Source organism: Sycon ciliatum, chromosome 7, assembly GCF_964019385.1.
Source record: "Sycon ciliatum chromosome 7, ocSycCili1.1, whole genome shotgun sequence".
In the NCBI taxonomy this organism is placed as follows: Eukaryota; Metazoa; Porifera; class Calcarea; order Leucosolenida; family Sycettidae; genus Sycon; species Sycon ciliatum.
The window spans coordinates 5,676,260-5,690,104 of NC_088649.1; the positions used below are offsets into that span (position 1 = coordinate 5,676,260).

At 43.4% G+C, this 13,845-nt stretch overlaps 1 long non-coding RNA gene across 1 annotated transcript; it reads left to right on the forward strand.

The window, feature by feature from the left end:
* Window positions 1-7,202: 7,202 nt before the first annotated feature.
* On the forward strand, window positions 7,203-8,867 carry LOC135821922 (uncharacterized). Its single transcript, XR_010554418.1, has 3 exons — window positions 7,203-7,266; window positions 7,563-7,593; window positions 8,737-8,867. It is a non-coding gene; the product is annotated as an uncharacterized LOC135821922 (long non-coding RNA).
* Window positions 8,868-13,845: the final 4,978 nt, after the last annotated feature.

A 13,845-nucleotide genomic window follows, 5' to 3' on the forward strand; every position in this document is an offset into this window, starting at 1 on the left:
TACATGTAGCAGAAGATGCGAGTGAATCAGCCTTCATCACGTATCCCGGGGCGGACGAGATAGTGGCGGGTAGTCCGCAAAACTCCGTGTACATGTACATGTACATTACATTTGAACATTATGCAAGTTACGAAGTCATGACCAGTCTGGATTTTAGCAGCCATAATATGACTGCAGGCTACGGATATTGCTCTAAATTGATGTATAGTTGATGTTCGGTCATGGTCAAAAGGCGGCTAGCATCAGAACCTTCCGGGACGGAGAAGGCTACAAGTCCTGCAGAACGGCAGACTGACAGTCGCAAAGCGCAGACAAATCCCATCCGCCGCCACGAGTCTTCACGTTACATCCGGGAACGTACGTCCGATAGCAACCCGACACCTTCGTTAGACACCGTCCCCAGAGGCCCGCGGAAAGTTCTCTACCTGGGGCAAATCCCGTATGGTTGCCAGGCACAGTCCATCGCTGAATGGTGCAGAGATCGGGACGTGGAGATAGTGCAATGTATTATATACTCTTCTGAATACTTCAGAACGGCCTCCGCGAGAATAACAGTTGACGCTGAGGACGTGAACAAAGTTAGTGAAAAGTCTTTCTGGCCTGAAACATTTGCATACACTCTCCGTGACTGGCGCTTCAGGTCCGACCAAGCAGAGGCGCAATGAACACCTCGATACTGAATGCGCAGGCTCCAACTTTCTTTCCGGGTAGAGTGCGCCATCCGAAAGCACCTTTCAGAGACAGGGGAGGACTGAATGGCGACGCTAAGGTGAAAGTTCTACTGATAAACATCAGGAGTCTTCGAAACAAGATTAATGACCTAGCGCAACTCACCCGCCAGCATTGTCCTGATATTGTCTGTGTGAACGAGACATGGCTGGATAGTACAATTACTGATGGAGAAATCACGTTGGCAGGTTACAATGTTTTGCGTGCTGATCGAGAGGATCAAGTTGGTGGAGGTGTCTGCTTATATTCCCGAACATCCTTGCCTCTCAAGCCGAGATGCGATATAGCTGCTGCTGGGATTGAGAGTTGTTGGGGCGAGATTCCCTATACTGGTGGGAGTTGCTTGATAGGCACAATCTATCGTCCTCCCTCTGAACCTATTGGCTACTGGGATCGCCTTGATGGTCTTCTACACTCAGCTATCACTCCGGGCAGGAACGTTATACTGTGCGGTAACTTAAATGTGAATGTGGATCCATCAACGGCTCCAGATCATCAGCTCCATTTCCTGTCTGATCTAACGGCAAGCTACAGTCTCCACCAGGGCGTTCATCAGCGGACACGGTTTGCATCTAATTCCACACCCACCACATTGGATCTGTTCTTCAATACGTTTGACCAGCACAATGTGGCAACGATCCATCCCGTGGCTTTCAGCGACCATGCAGCGGTCATAAGTGAATTCTTCCTTGACCCGACAAGGAGTCCCGAGACATCAATGTTGTGCCGGAACTACCGAAGGATCAATCATGAACGCTTCAAAGCTGACTTGATTCAGCAGAATTTTTGCAGCATCGAAGGCAGCCCAACAGACATGTGGACGGAGTGGAATAATCGCTTCCTGCAGGTGCTTGACACTCATGCCCCTCTTAGATCTTGTAAGCAGCACAAGCGACAATCGGTACCGTGGATGGACAGCCAGCTCTTGCACCTTTTGAGTAAGCGCAACCGGCTTCATAGAAAGTGGCTGTCAGACAGATCTGAGCAAAGGTACGCCACATTCAAAGCGGCGAGAAGGGAGGCCACTACCTGTAACCGGAAGCTGAAAGAAGCGTACTACAGTTCAAAATTTCAGCTTGCGACTTGTGATGTAAAACAAACCTGGCGAATCATCAACCAGTTGACGGGGAAACAAAGAAAATCGGCACCGCTTCAGTGCTCAGCTGAGGCAATTCGAAGTGCTTTCGCCAAGATCGTGGAAGATCCCAGCCGCCCAGTTCATCTTCACCTACCCCAAGGGCCACGAACGGCAACTAGTTTTGTGGAATTTGTTCCTGTATCTATTGCAAAAGTCCGGAAGCTTCTAGAGCAACAGAATCCGACGAAGGCAACTGGCAGTGACGGCATCCCTGCAGCCCTTCTTCGAGCTCATGCAGATGTTCTTGCGCCGTCATTGGCCTTACTGTTCAACAAATCCATGAGGAAGGGACATTTCCCAGCTCCTATGAAGGTGGCCAGCATTTCACCTCTGTTTAAAGGTGGTGATCCCAGCATAGCAAAGAATCACAGACCCGTGTCTCTAATGTCGATAGTTTCAAAGCTTTTGGAGCGAGTCATCCATGATCAGCTCACTCAGTACTTGTGCCGACATGATCTATTTCCACCAACTCAGTTCGGCTATCGTTCACATCATTCCACATGTGATGCCCTTGTATTAGCCGTTGAGGGCATATGCCAAGCCCAGACAAAAAAGTACTTCACGGGGATTGCTTTCGTAGATATGTCAAAAGCATTTGATAAGGTGAAGCACCAAACCCTTATTCAGGACCTATTCGAGGTCGGAATTGGTGGAACGGTGCTGCAATGGCTTGCAGACTACCTCTCAGATCGGACACAGTATGTCAAAGTCGGTCAGGTACAGAGCTCACCATACACCAGCTTCTCCGGAGTACCACAGGGGTCAGTTCTCGGGCCCCTGTTGTTTGTTCTCTACGTCCGTGACATTGCGAAAGAGCTGTCCCCTTACAACGTTGCGACCCTGCAGTTTGCGGACGATATCTCAAATAGATCCAGCGGCATGAGCACGGATGAGGTGTCCCAAAATCTCTCAAGTGCTGTCCAGCACCTCGCCGATTGGCTTAGGAACCGCGGTCTCATCTTGAATGAAACCAAGACACAGATCATGTCAATATCGCCAGTACGATCTCAAACATTTGACTTGCAAGTGCAATGTAATGGACTGCCTCTGCCAACTGTTCGCTCTGCGAAATATTTAGGTCTCCACTTTGATGCGGACATGAGCTGGAACACCATGGTCGACCACGTCGCACGGGGCGTCGCGTCGAAAGTTGGCGTGCTCAGACGATACGCTACGTTCCTGCCTTTTCAATGTCGCATAGCCTATTTTCGTTCTTTCATTTTATCACACTTTATGTATGCCGCTTCTGCTTACTTACCATTTCTCACCGCGTATCAAAGTAGACGGCTTAATGGGCTATTCAAGCGTGCTGTACGCACAGTCTGTCGGGTACCTCCCGGGACACCCACAAGCAATATTCTTACGCGCATGAACATCCAAACATTGACCACATACGCCAACATGCACCTTCTGGTTTTTATCTGGCGTTGTCTCCATGACTCCTCTAACATCAGCATGTTGTTCGCTAACTTTTTCAGCCGCAGTAATTCCACTCAAACTCGTGGTGGGCACAGCAATTTACTGATTGTCCCAGCCAGCCCAACTGCATATCTTGCCAAACGTGTTACCTATGCTGGGACCATCTTATGGAACCAGCTCCCCGCTGCGGTCAGGCAAGAAAGAAAACGCAATCGCTTTAAGTCAATGGCTCTTGCCTTTTTGCTTACCAGATAAATAAGCCTTTTTACAAATGCTGTATGCACTGCTCTTTACGTTATTTTCTCCCTATGCAAGTCGCAGCTCCTGTTTTGAGTTGTTTTTCTTCTCTCTTTTTCTTTCCCAACTAGTTGCTGTTACACTCACTGATACTTATGCACAGATATACAGCATTCCTTCACTAGTGGGACCATTGTTATTAGGCTAGGGCCTGTTTTGGACTTCCCACTCTAAATAAAGTATACAAACAAACAAACAAAGGAGAAGTGGAGCTACGGGAGAGATGAGCTGATTATTCGCAGGGTGAGGCCCAGGGTGACATCGGATGGACGAGTATGATGATTACGAAGACAGTTGAACATGATAATTTTCAAAGGTAACTCAAACTAATTTGGCAATGAAATAATATTTTTACTGAAGTACAAAAGAAATCATGTAATGAATACTTCGAAGTAGAAGAAGTATTGTTTTCTCTTTTCCATGTTGACCTCTTACATGTGCATGGATGTCCACCTTGGTATGGGATACTCATGTACATGTATTCTGTTGTACTTATGGCCACTGGAAACTTGCAAGTACGAAAAAGGCACAAATTCCCGAACTTTGAGGCTCCATAAGTACAGCAAAGTGTATATCCCCGGGTGCCAAAGCATAATATGAGGATTTTACGAGCATAATGCGAGAATCCATGAAAGCATAATTCCTTGATTTCGTGGGCATAATTCCTTGATTTCGCGAGCATAATCCGCCGGAGCCTACTTGCCAGTACGAAAAAGGCACAATTTTACGAACTTTGAGGCTCCATAAGTACAAAAAAGTGAATAAGGTAAAGTCGCGGATAAAGGCCGGGTTTGCATACAAGCACATCGAGGATAGAAGCGCGCGTAGAAGCCTGGCTTCTACGCAAGCGCGGATCGGGTAGGTCAAGAGTGCATGCGCTATGTACGGTGCATAGTAAAACTGCCGCTATACCGGTAGTCAGTGGTAGATGTACGCGTATTGCGCATACCAGTGGTGCACATAAGCATGGTTTGCATACAAGCCTGGTTTGCAATAAAGCCTGATGCAGAAAGCGGCTTTTATCCGCGACTTTACGGTATGTATCCCCGCACGCCGAAGCATAATAATTTTATAGCAATAAAAACTGCTTTATGGCAGTTTTCTAAAAAAAAGTTATTGTGTTCTAGTCCATGGACCCCGTCTAAAAAGTAAGAAATTAACGAAATGTGATAGCCGAAAATTAAAATTTCACACAAAACCTCACAATAATCACAACACTTGAAATGCTGATTTCAACACTAAACTTGTACTGCACCAACAATTGGCAACATGCATGCATAGGAAAGAGGATCACGAGGAGAAAAGGTCTTCTACGGTACATGTAGCTTTTCATTCTGTGTGTGATTATTGTGAGGTTTTGTGTGAAATTTTAATTTTCGGCTATCACCTTTCGTTAATTTCTTACTTTTTAGACGGGGTCCATGGACTAGAACACGATAACTTTTTTTAGAAAACTGCCATAAAGCAGTTTTTATTACTATAATTTCTTTTGTTTTTTCTGTCACCAATCAATGGAATGCCCTATATTAATATGTAAATGATGGCCTTCACATCAATAACGTATTATACGCATGATGTGCAATCCTTTTCTTGCAGAAAACAGCACTAGCATAATGTATGTTCTTCGGCGGGGAAACCTGTGAGTCGTGGTCTGGTGGTGGGGATGCTTTTTTTATACGGAGGTCATTCTGTGCATGGTGCAACTTGCTGTTGCAGAATTTCATGACTCTGTCATAAAATTGTCTTGCCTTTCAGATTTCCCCACCCTCGATCAGATTTATTTGAGAAATGTAGCCAGGTGCGTGTCGCAGATGTTTTTGTTGATTCTGTGTTTATAATGGTTTATAATCATGGCTTATCGTGATAAGGTCATCCTGCATCATATTGCACTGAAATGGTAATCCTGTTGATGCCGATACAACTTTTGGAAGTAGTTCAATGACTTCAAACTGTTAGTCCACGATTTTCTAAAACAACACAGCAAAGGAGGAACAATAAACATGTATTAAAATGTAAACGAATACATTGCTGAGTCCAAAACCTCGTTCCAACAACTACACTGATCCTGAGAATAAAAGGGGCAAGGCTATGGTTGGAGGTACTGAGAGATAAACAAGGCACTCCACAATAATAAAATCTTACACATATTTTGGTGAGTATGAATGATATCCAGTCGAACCTCTTTAGGACGAACACCAAGGGACCGATGGTATTTATTCTGTGAGTTTGTCTTAACCTATTTTATAACCAGTGAATACAATTATTTCTCCAATAGACATACGAATAGATTTCTTGTATGAAACAATTGAGTCACTAGAGAGATTCTGCAAAACGAAAATGCGTACAAACTTTCGCTCTACATCATGAAGTGCGAAACTTCGCACCTTTGGACGCGAAACTTGCAGGGAACGCGAAATGAACTGTCGTAGGAAATTTCGTGAGATCGGGTCATGGCGTACGTGCACTTGGCCCGCGCAAACTACGAAAATGTGCAGAACTCAAAGTTCGTGCAAAAATTCGCACACAATTTCGCAAGGACTGTCGCGAAACTTCGTTCGAATTTTCGTTTTGTAGAACCTCTCTACTGAACCTTTCTTTAGCAACATGACGGCAACTGAAACAGCAACAGAGAAAGTACGACACATGTACTCCACATTCTTACTGGTACTACCAAGAGTACTATATGTATTGCAGATCGTAATTCTTGCTTTGGCGGCACGAAACTTTATTTGGGGCAGTGCAATCTCGGCGGTACTCACAAATCAAACAGCCCAGACTCGAGTAAACAAATCCAATCATACAGGTACGAGATTTTCACGAGACGAGACTGCACCCATTGGATTGTTTCGTATGAAACAAACAAGTTAACGAACCTCTCCACAATAGAGATTTCCCCTGATATGCGAATTTATTTTGCAAACTCGGTCAATTGGTACTTGAACCTTTCCCTCCAGATTGGGAACTGCCAACGATAGCATGCCACTGACCAGTGCCTTACTTGTAACGTACCAATGTACAATGAATATGAGTATTTCGACAACACATCTAACATAAGCCTGACCGTCAAGAAGGTGAATTCGCACACTGTAGACAAGGGCAAAGAGATAAAAATTGATCTAAATCCGAATAAAATCAGCACGTTTCCGTAAATGAAAGGGTGAACATTTAGAAAAGCGATCCTGTCAGCTTTTCTATTATTGTGTTCACATGGCAGAAAAAACGACATCGCTATGCTACGTAAGTTTCTACGTAAGGTGCTCGGTATTTCACTTAGGCTACGTAAGTTAAGGCTTATGTTGCTGCTGAGGCTTAGATGTGTTGTCGAAATACTCATTTAGAAAAGCGATCCTGTCAGCTTTTCTATTATTGTGTTCACATGGCGCTACCTAACGACACCGCTATTCAGACACGTTGTCTACGTAGCTACGTAAGTTTCTACGTAAGATGCTCGGTACCTGGTCCTGGACCAGGGAGCTACTCCACGGCTCTTACCATCGCGCGGCCGGCTGGCCACATGCGTATGCATTGCAGACTTTTTGTTGTTGCCTTTTCGGATGTGCATGCACGAGGAACTTTGGAACTGCTTCTTGCATGAGCTGTTTCGGATATTTCGTCTCCTGGCCTGGCTTATTTCGTTTCGGTGCTGCTGAGACCTCCTTTCGCGGAATATTACTCAATGACAGGTGAGTTGACCAGTTCCCTTTGATTCATTTGCTTGTGTTGACTCTTTCATTTACGAAAAGTGTGCTGACTTTGGGCGGAATGCAATAAATAATGGAAAAGCTGACAGGATCTCCTTTCTAAATTTAGCTTTTCCGCTGCCGAGGCCTCCTTTTACGGAATACTCAATGACAGGTGATCTCTTAGTTGACCGGTTTCCTTCGATTCATTTGCTTATGCTCACCCTTTCATTTACGGAAACGTGTGCTGATTTTATTCGGATTTAGATCCATTTTTATCTCTTTGCCCTTGCCTACAGTGTGCGAAGAGGCGAGTTCACCTTCTTGACGGTAAGGCTTATGTTATATGTGTAGTCAAAATACTCATATTCATTGCACATTAGTTCGTTACAAGTAAGGCACTGGTCAGTGGCATACTATCGTTGGCAGTTCCCAATCTGGAGGGAAAGGTTCAAGGACTCATTGACCGAGTTTGCCAAATAAATTCGCATATCAGGGAAAATCTCTATTGTGGAGAGGTTCAGTAACTTGTTTGCTTCATACGAAACAAGCCAATAGGTGCAGTCTCGTCTCGTGAAAATCTCGTACTTGTATGATTGGACTTGTTTACTCGAGTCTGGGCTGTTTGATTTGTGAGTAGCGCCGAGATTGCACTGCCCCAAATAAAGTTGCGTGCCGGCAGAGCAAGAATTACGATCTGCAATCTGTTTGTAGTACCTGTAGTACCTGCAAGAATGTGCAGTACATGTATCGTACTTTCTCTGTTGCTGTTTCAGTTGCCGTCATGTTGCTAAAGAAAGGTTCAGTAGAGAGGCTCTGCAAAACGAAAATTCGAACGAAGTTTCGCGACATTCCTTGCGAAAGCGTGTACGAATTTTTGCACAAACTTTGCGTTCTGTACATTTTCGTAGTTTGCGCGGGCTAGGCACGTACACCATGACCCGATCTCACGAAATTTCCTACGACAGTTCATTTCGCGTTCCTTGCAAGTTTCGCGTCCAAAGTTGCGAAAGTTCGTGCGAAGTTTCGCACTTCATGATGTAGAGCAAAAGTGTGTACGCATTTTCGTTTTGCAGAACCTCTCTAGTGACTCTTTTGTTTCATACGAGACGAGTCAATGAGTTGGTGTGGCTTAGAATCTTTCGCTGTAGAAGAAATCTATTTGTTTGTCTATTGGAGAAATAATTGTATTCACTGGTTATAAAATAGGTTAAGACAAATTCACAGAATAAATACAATCGGTCCCTTGGTGTTCGTCCTAAACAGGTTCGACTGAATATCATTCATACTCACCAAAATATATGTAAGATTTTATTATCATGGAGTGCCTTATTTATCTCTCAGTATTAGTACCCTTAGACCCTTTTATCCTCAGGATCAGTGTAGTTGTTGGAACGAGGTGTCGGCCTCAGCAATGTATTTGTTTACATTTTAATACATGTTTATTGTTCCTCCTTTGCTGTGTTGTTTTAGAAAATCGTGGACTAACAGTTTGAAGTCGTTGAACTACTTCCGAAAGTTGTATCGACATCAACAGGATTACGATTTCAGTGCAATATGATGCTGGATGACCAGTACCTATCGTGGGGTCCGTCGCATTGAAGGATTATTATTATTGATATAGGGCATTCCATTGATTGGTGACAGAAAAAAACAAAAGAAATTATAGCAATAAAAACTGCTTTAGGGCAGTTTTCTAAAAAAAGTTATTGTGTTCTAGTCCATGGACCATGGACCCCGTCTAAAAAGTAAGAAATTAACGAAATGTGATAGCTGAAAATTAAAATTTCACACAAAACCTCACAATAATCACACACAGAATTAAAAGCTACATGTAGAAGACCTTTTTCCCTCGTGATCCTCTTTCCTATGCATGCATGTTGCCAATTGTTGGTGCAGTACAAGTTAAAGTTGAAAGCAGCATTTCAAGTGTTGTGATTATTGTGAGGTTTTGTGTGAAATTTTAATTTTCAGCTATCACATTTCGTTAATTTCTTACTTTTTAGACGGGGTCCATGGTCCATGGACTAGAACACAATAACTTTTTTTAGAAAACTGCCCTAAAGCAGTTTTTATTGCTATAATGTTCATTGTACATTGGTACGTTACAAGTAAGGCACTGGGCATGATTGCTTCCGGCATTCCGTGCTCCGATCATAGGGTAGAATCTGAATTTTGCAGTGGCATAGCATCGTTGGCAGTTCCCAATCTGGAGGGAAAGGTTCAAGGACCCATTGGCCGAGTTTGCAAAATAAATTCGCATATCAGGGAAAATCTCGATTATGGAGAGGTTCATGCATTCAGTGACTTGTTTGCTTCATACGGAACAAGCCAATGGGTGCAGTCTTGTGAAAATCTCGTAAGATTGGATTTGTTTACTCGAGTCTGGGCTGTTTGATTTGTGAGTAGCGCCGAGATTGCACTGCCCCAAATAAATTTGCGTGCCGGCAGAGCAAGGATTACGTTCTGCAATCTGTTTGTAGTACATGTACCTGCGAGAATGTGCTGTATTATTATTATTATTTATTATTGGTAACTTTTATTTTACTAGGGTGTATGTATCGTATTTTCTCTGTTGTTTCAGTTGCCGTCATGTTGCTAAAGAAAGGTTCAGTGACTCATTTGTTTCATACAAGACGAGTCAATGGTTTGGTCTGGCTTAGAATCTTTCGCTGTAGAAGAAATCTATTCGTGTCTCTATTGGAGAAATAATTGTATTCACTAGTTATAAAATAGGGTTAAGACAAACTCACAGAACAAATACCATCGGTCCCTTGATGTTCGTCCTAAAGAGGTTTGACTGGATATCATTCATACTCCCCCAAAGTCGTGTAACATTTTATTATTATTATGGAGTGCCTTGTTTATCTCTCAGTACCTCCAACCATATATCCTTGCCCCTTATATCCTCAGGATCAGTGTAGTTGTTGGAACGAGGTGTCGGACTTAACAATGTATTTGTTTACATTTTAATACAGTCATGTTTATTGTTCCTACTTTGCTGTGTTATTTTAGACAATCGTGGACTTGTAACACTTTGAAGTCATTGAACTACTTCCAAAAGTTTTATCGACATCAACAAGATAACGATTTCAGTACAATAATTATGATGCCGGATGACCTTATCACGACAACCCATGACTACAATTATAAACACAGATTCAACAAAAAACATCTGCGGCACGTACCTCGTTACAATTCTCAAGTAAATGTGATTTAGGGTGTGGACATCCGAATTTTCTGAAAGACAAGACAATTTTATCATGAAATTCTGCAACAGCAACATCCACAGGATGCCCTGTGTATAAAAAAAGTATCACCGCCACTACCCATATGATTCCCCTGCATGCAGAAGAACATGAATATGCAAGACTACAACACTTATAGTGCCATTATCTGCAAGAAAAGGCTTGCACATCAATGCTTATAATACGGTATTGAATTTGATATGATGCACATGTAGAGGCGCTACATGTAGGCACTCATTTAGGGCATTCCATTGGTTACACAACTATTATAATAATCATCCTTAGCCAAAAAAAAGAAGAAATTATAGCAATAAAAACTGCTTTATGGCAGTTTTCTAAAAAAAGTTATTGTGCTCTAGTCCATGGACCCCGTCTAAAAAGTAAGAAATTAACGAAATGTGATAGCCGAAAATTAAAATTTCACACAAAACCTCACAATAATCACAACACTTGAGGATCTTAGTTTTAAAAAAAATACTGCTTTCAACACTTGTTTAGTCCGACCAAAAGAGTCCATCTTGGTCTGATACTTCACGGGTGACTTGTACGAGTACTGCGCCAACATGCCTTATTATTAGGAAAGAGGGCCACGAAGGGAAAAGGTCTTCTTGCTTTTCATCCTGTGTGTGATTATTGTGAGGTTTTGTGTGAAATTTTAATTTTCGGCTATCACATTTCGTTAATTTCTTACTTTTTAGACGGGGTCCATGGACTAGAGCACAATAACTTTTTTTAGAAAACTGCCATAAAGCAGTTTTTATTGCTATAATAAGCAAATGAATCGAAGGAAACCGGTCAACTTAGGGCATGTTCAATTGGTTAGGATCGGGATCGGGATCCAGATCTCAGATCCGTCGGATCCTTCAGAGTCAACTGGACACTTTTTTGAGCCTTGACTGTTGCCATGTTGACGAAAGTAATAAAAATTCGTACTCACAGCGCCAGTTGTACAAAAAGTCAACAAGCTCTATCTCGATCCACGTGTGCGTACCACAATGTGTACAAAAACGAGTTTTACCCGCCATATACGCACAAAGGTCACATTTGGATCCGTTGGATCCGGTCAACCCTGCTCCCCGAGGTGGGTTGACCGGATCCAAATCCGAAGGATCCGGATCCGGGTTCGACCAATCGAAAGGGTGCGAATCCAGTGGATCTGGTGGATCGGGATCCCGATCCTACCAAACGAACATGCCCATAGAGATCACCTGTCATCGAGTATTCCGTAAAAGGAGGCCTCGCAGCTCGGCAGCAGAAAAGCAAAATTTAGAAAAGAGATCCTGTCAACTTTTCCATTATTTATTGCATTCTGTTGTGAAACGACAAGTTCTCGAGAGTGAAAGGCCTTCTCGCTTGTGACATTGTGTTCGTTTCAATGCAGCTGTATCCCGACTCCGCCGTACCGCTGATGTTTACGACGTGGCATACGCTACAGGCACTATGTGCGGTTTGCTGTGTGCGCTGTAGTTGTATGTTGTATGTGTATGCTTTTCTCATACACGCTGTCATTTTCACGCTATAACTACCTGGTGGTTTTAGTGTTAGTTATTCAGTTCATTCCGTTGTTCATACATTCATTGTTCATTGGTATTAGTCGATGGAAGTGAAATATACTGTTGAGAATAATAGTTGTCCTCGTGCCGTGTGGGGTCGTTCGTTCCTGATACTTTAGAGAACCAGAGGGTTCACAACATTTGGCGACCACGCCAGGATACGAAGCGAGCATGGCACAGGAACTATGGATCATTGAAGCCAGCTTTATCGCCAACGGAATTCGGTATGGATTTGAAGGCGATAGGTTGAGAGAATACGTGGAGAAGAGGCTCCGACAGAGCGAGGAGTTTGAAGAGCGCAGTGCTAGACGGCAAGAGTGTGCGCTCCGCGCAGAGTTTAACGAAAAGCTCAAGAAGATGGCCGAGCGCATCGCCGTCAGTACATATTATGAGGAAGCAAAGCGAGATTTGCTTGCCTCGCCCGGAAGGACGCCGGACAAGGCGTGTAAGACTTTGCTTGCAGACAAGCAGCGGTCAGAAGATGAACAGTGCCAGAACTGACTGTAAGGTATACGAAAAGAACATTATGTCTGCATGTCTGCATCTCTCATTTTCTTTACTGCACTTATAAAAATTCATTGCTTTCTCCACGCCGACTCTTCTTCCAACGACAGTAATAACAACCGGTATCGGGTTTTCCGAAGTACATCTACATCTCTCCAAAAGCAAGAATAGGAAGTTTCGACCAGGTTTTGCCCCAAAAAGCACTGGATTAGGGAAAACGGCATGTACCATAAACCATGCAAGCCCAGGCCGTTTCACTCCACTTGCAACAGCACTGCACAGTATGACTGTGGAGTTCAAACCCCAGTTGAGGTGCCTGTTTTACTCATTTTTATTTCAAATTTCTCGGCACTGCAAAGTGTGCTATAAAAGCAACGGAATCAACAAAACCAAGTTCCCGCACTTAGCATGGGAGCTCACCAGAGTCAGACTAGAGATCATCTTTGATACATGGACTAAAGGAAGCCGGGGCTCAGGTCACCATAATATTCACGTCAGCGCGGTTGCTCATACCGAAGTCATACGGACCCTGGCTAGGCTTTCCCCAAATCTGCCCGTTTTTTCGCCTATTCAGCTTTTCGCTCGATTGTTCGAAAATCGGCTGCAAAATTGGAATAATTATATTGGCTAAAAGAATTGTTGGCATATTGGCTTCAAAATTGGTGAGATGTTGGAAATACAGCTCTGCTAGATGGAACTAGCCACAACTGTACGTTGTAGTGTAGTATTTTACTAGTAACAATCTTCCTAATGGCTAATGTTTTTTGGAGAGGAGGTCAAAGGACATGAGTCACACGACCTCAACGCACTAGTACTACAAGCACTGAAGTAGAGAGCTTAGGCGGTCATCATTGCAGCAACATCATTCGTTTGTAGACTGTAGAGGCACTTTGCAACAACATTTGATAGATTTTCGGCGATTCTCAAGGGAACCATTCAAAATCGGCGAAAAGCTGAGCGATTTTCCATGTCTCGTTTTCGGCGGATTATTCGGCCGGCCGATTTGGGGAAAGCCTAACCCTGACGTAGAAAACTACCAGTGCAGTTTTACCTCTATTGCCTAGCATGTCAGGGTATAGAATATGTCTTATTGTTTACAGTGTGTTGAACCACCGCTGGTTGGTACAGACACCGCATCTTGCTACAGTCAACTTTGCTAGTAACGACTGCGGATAGAACGTGAATAACGACAGGATCTCCATGCCCAGAGCAAAGTCCCATCTAATTGTGATACATATAATTATACATCTCTTTGTATAAATTAAACCTTGGCTCTC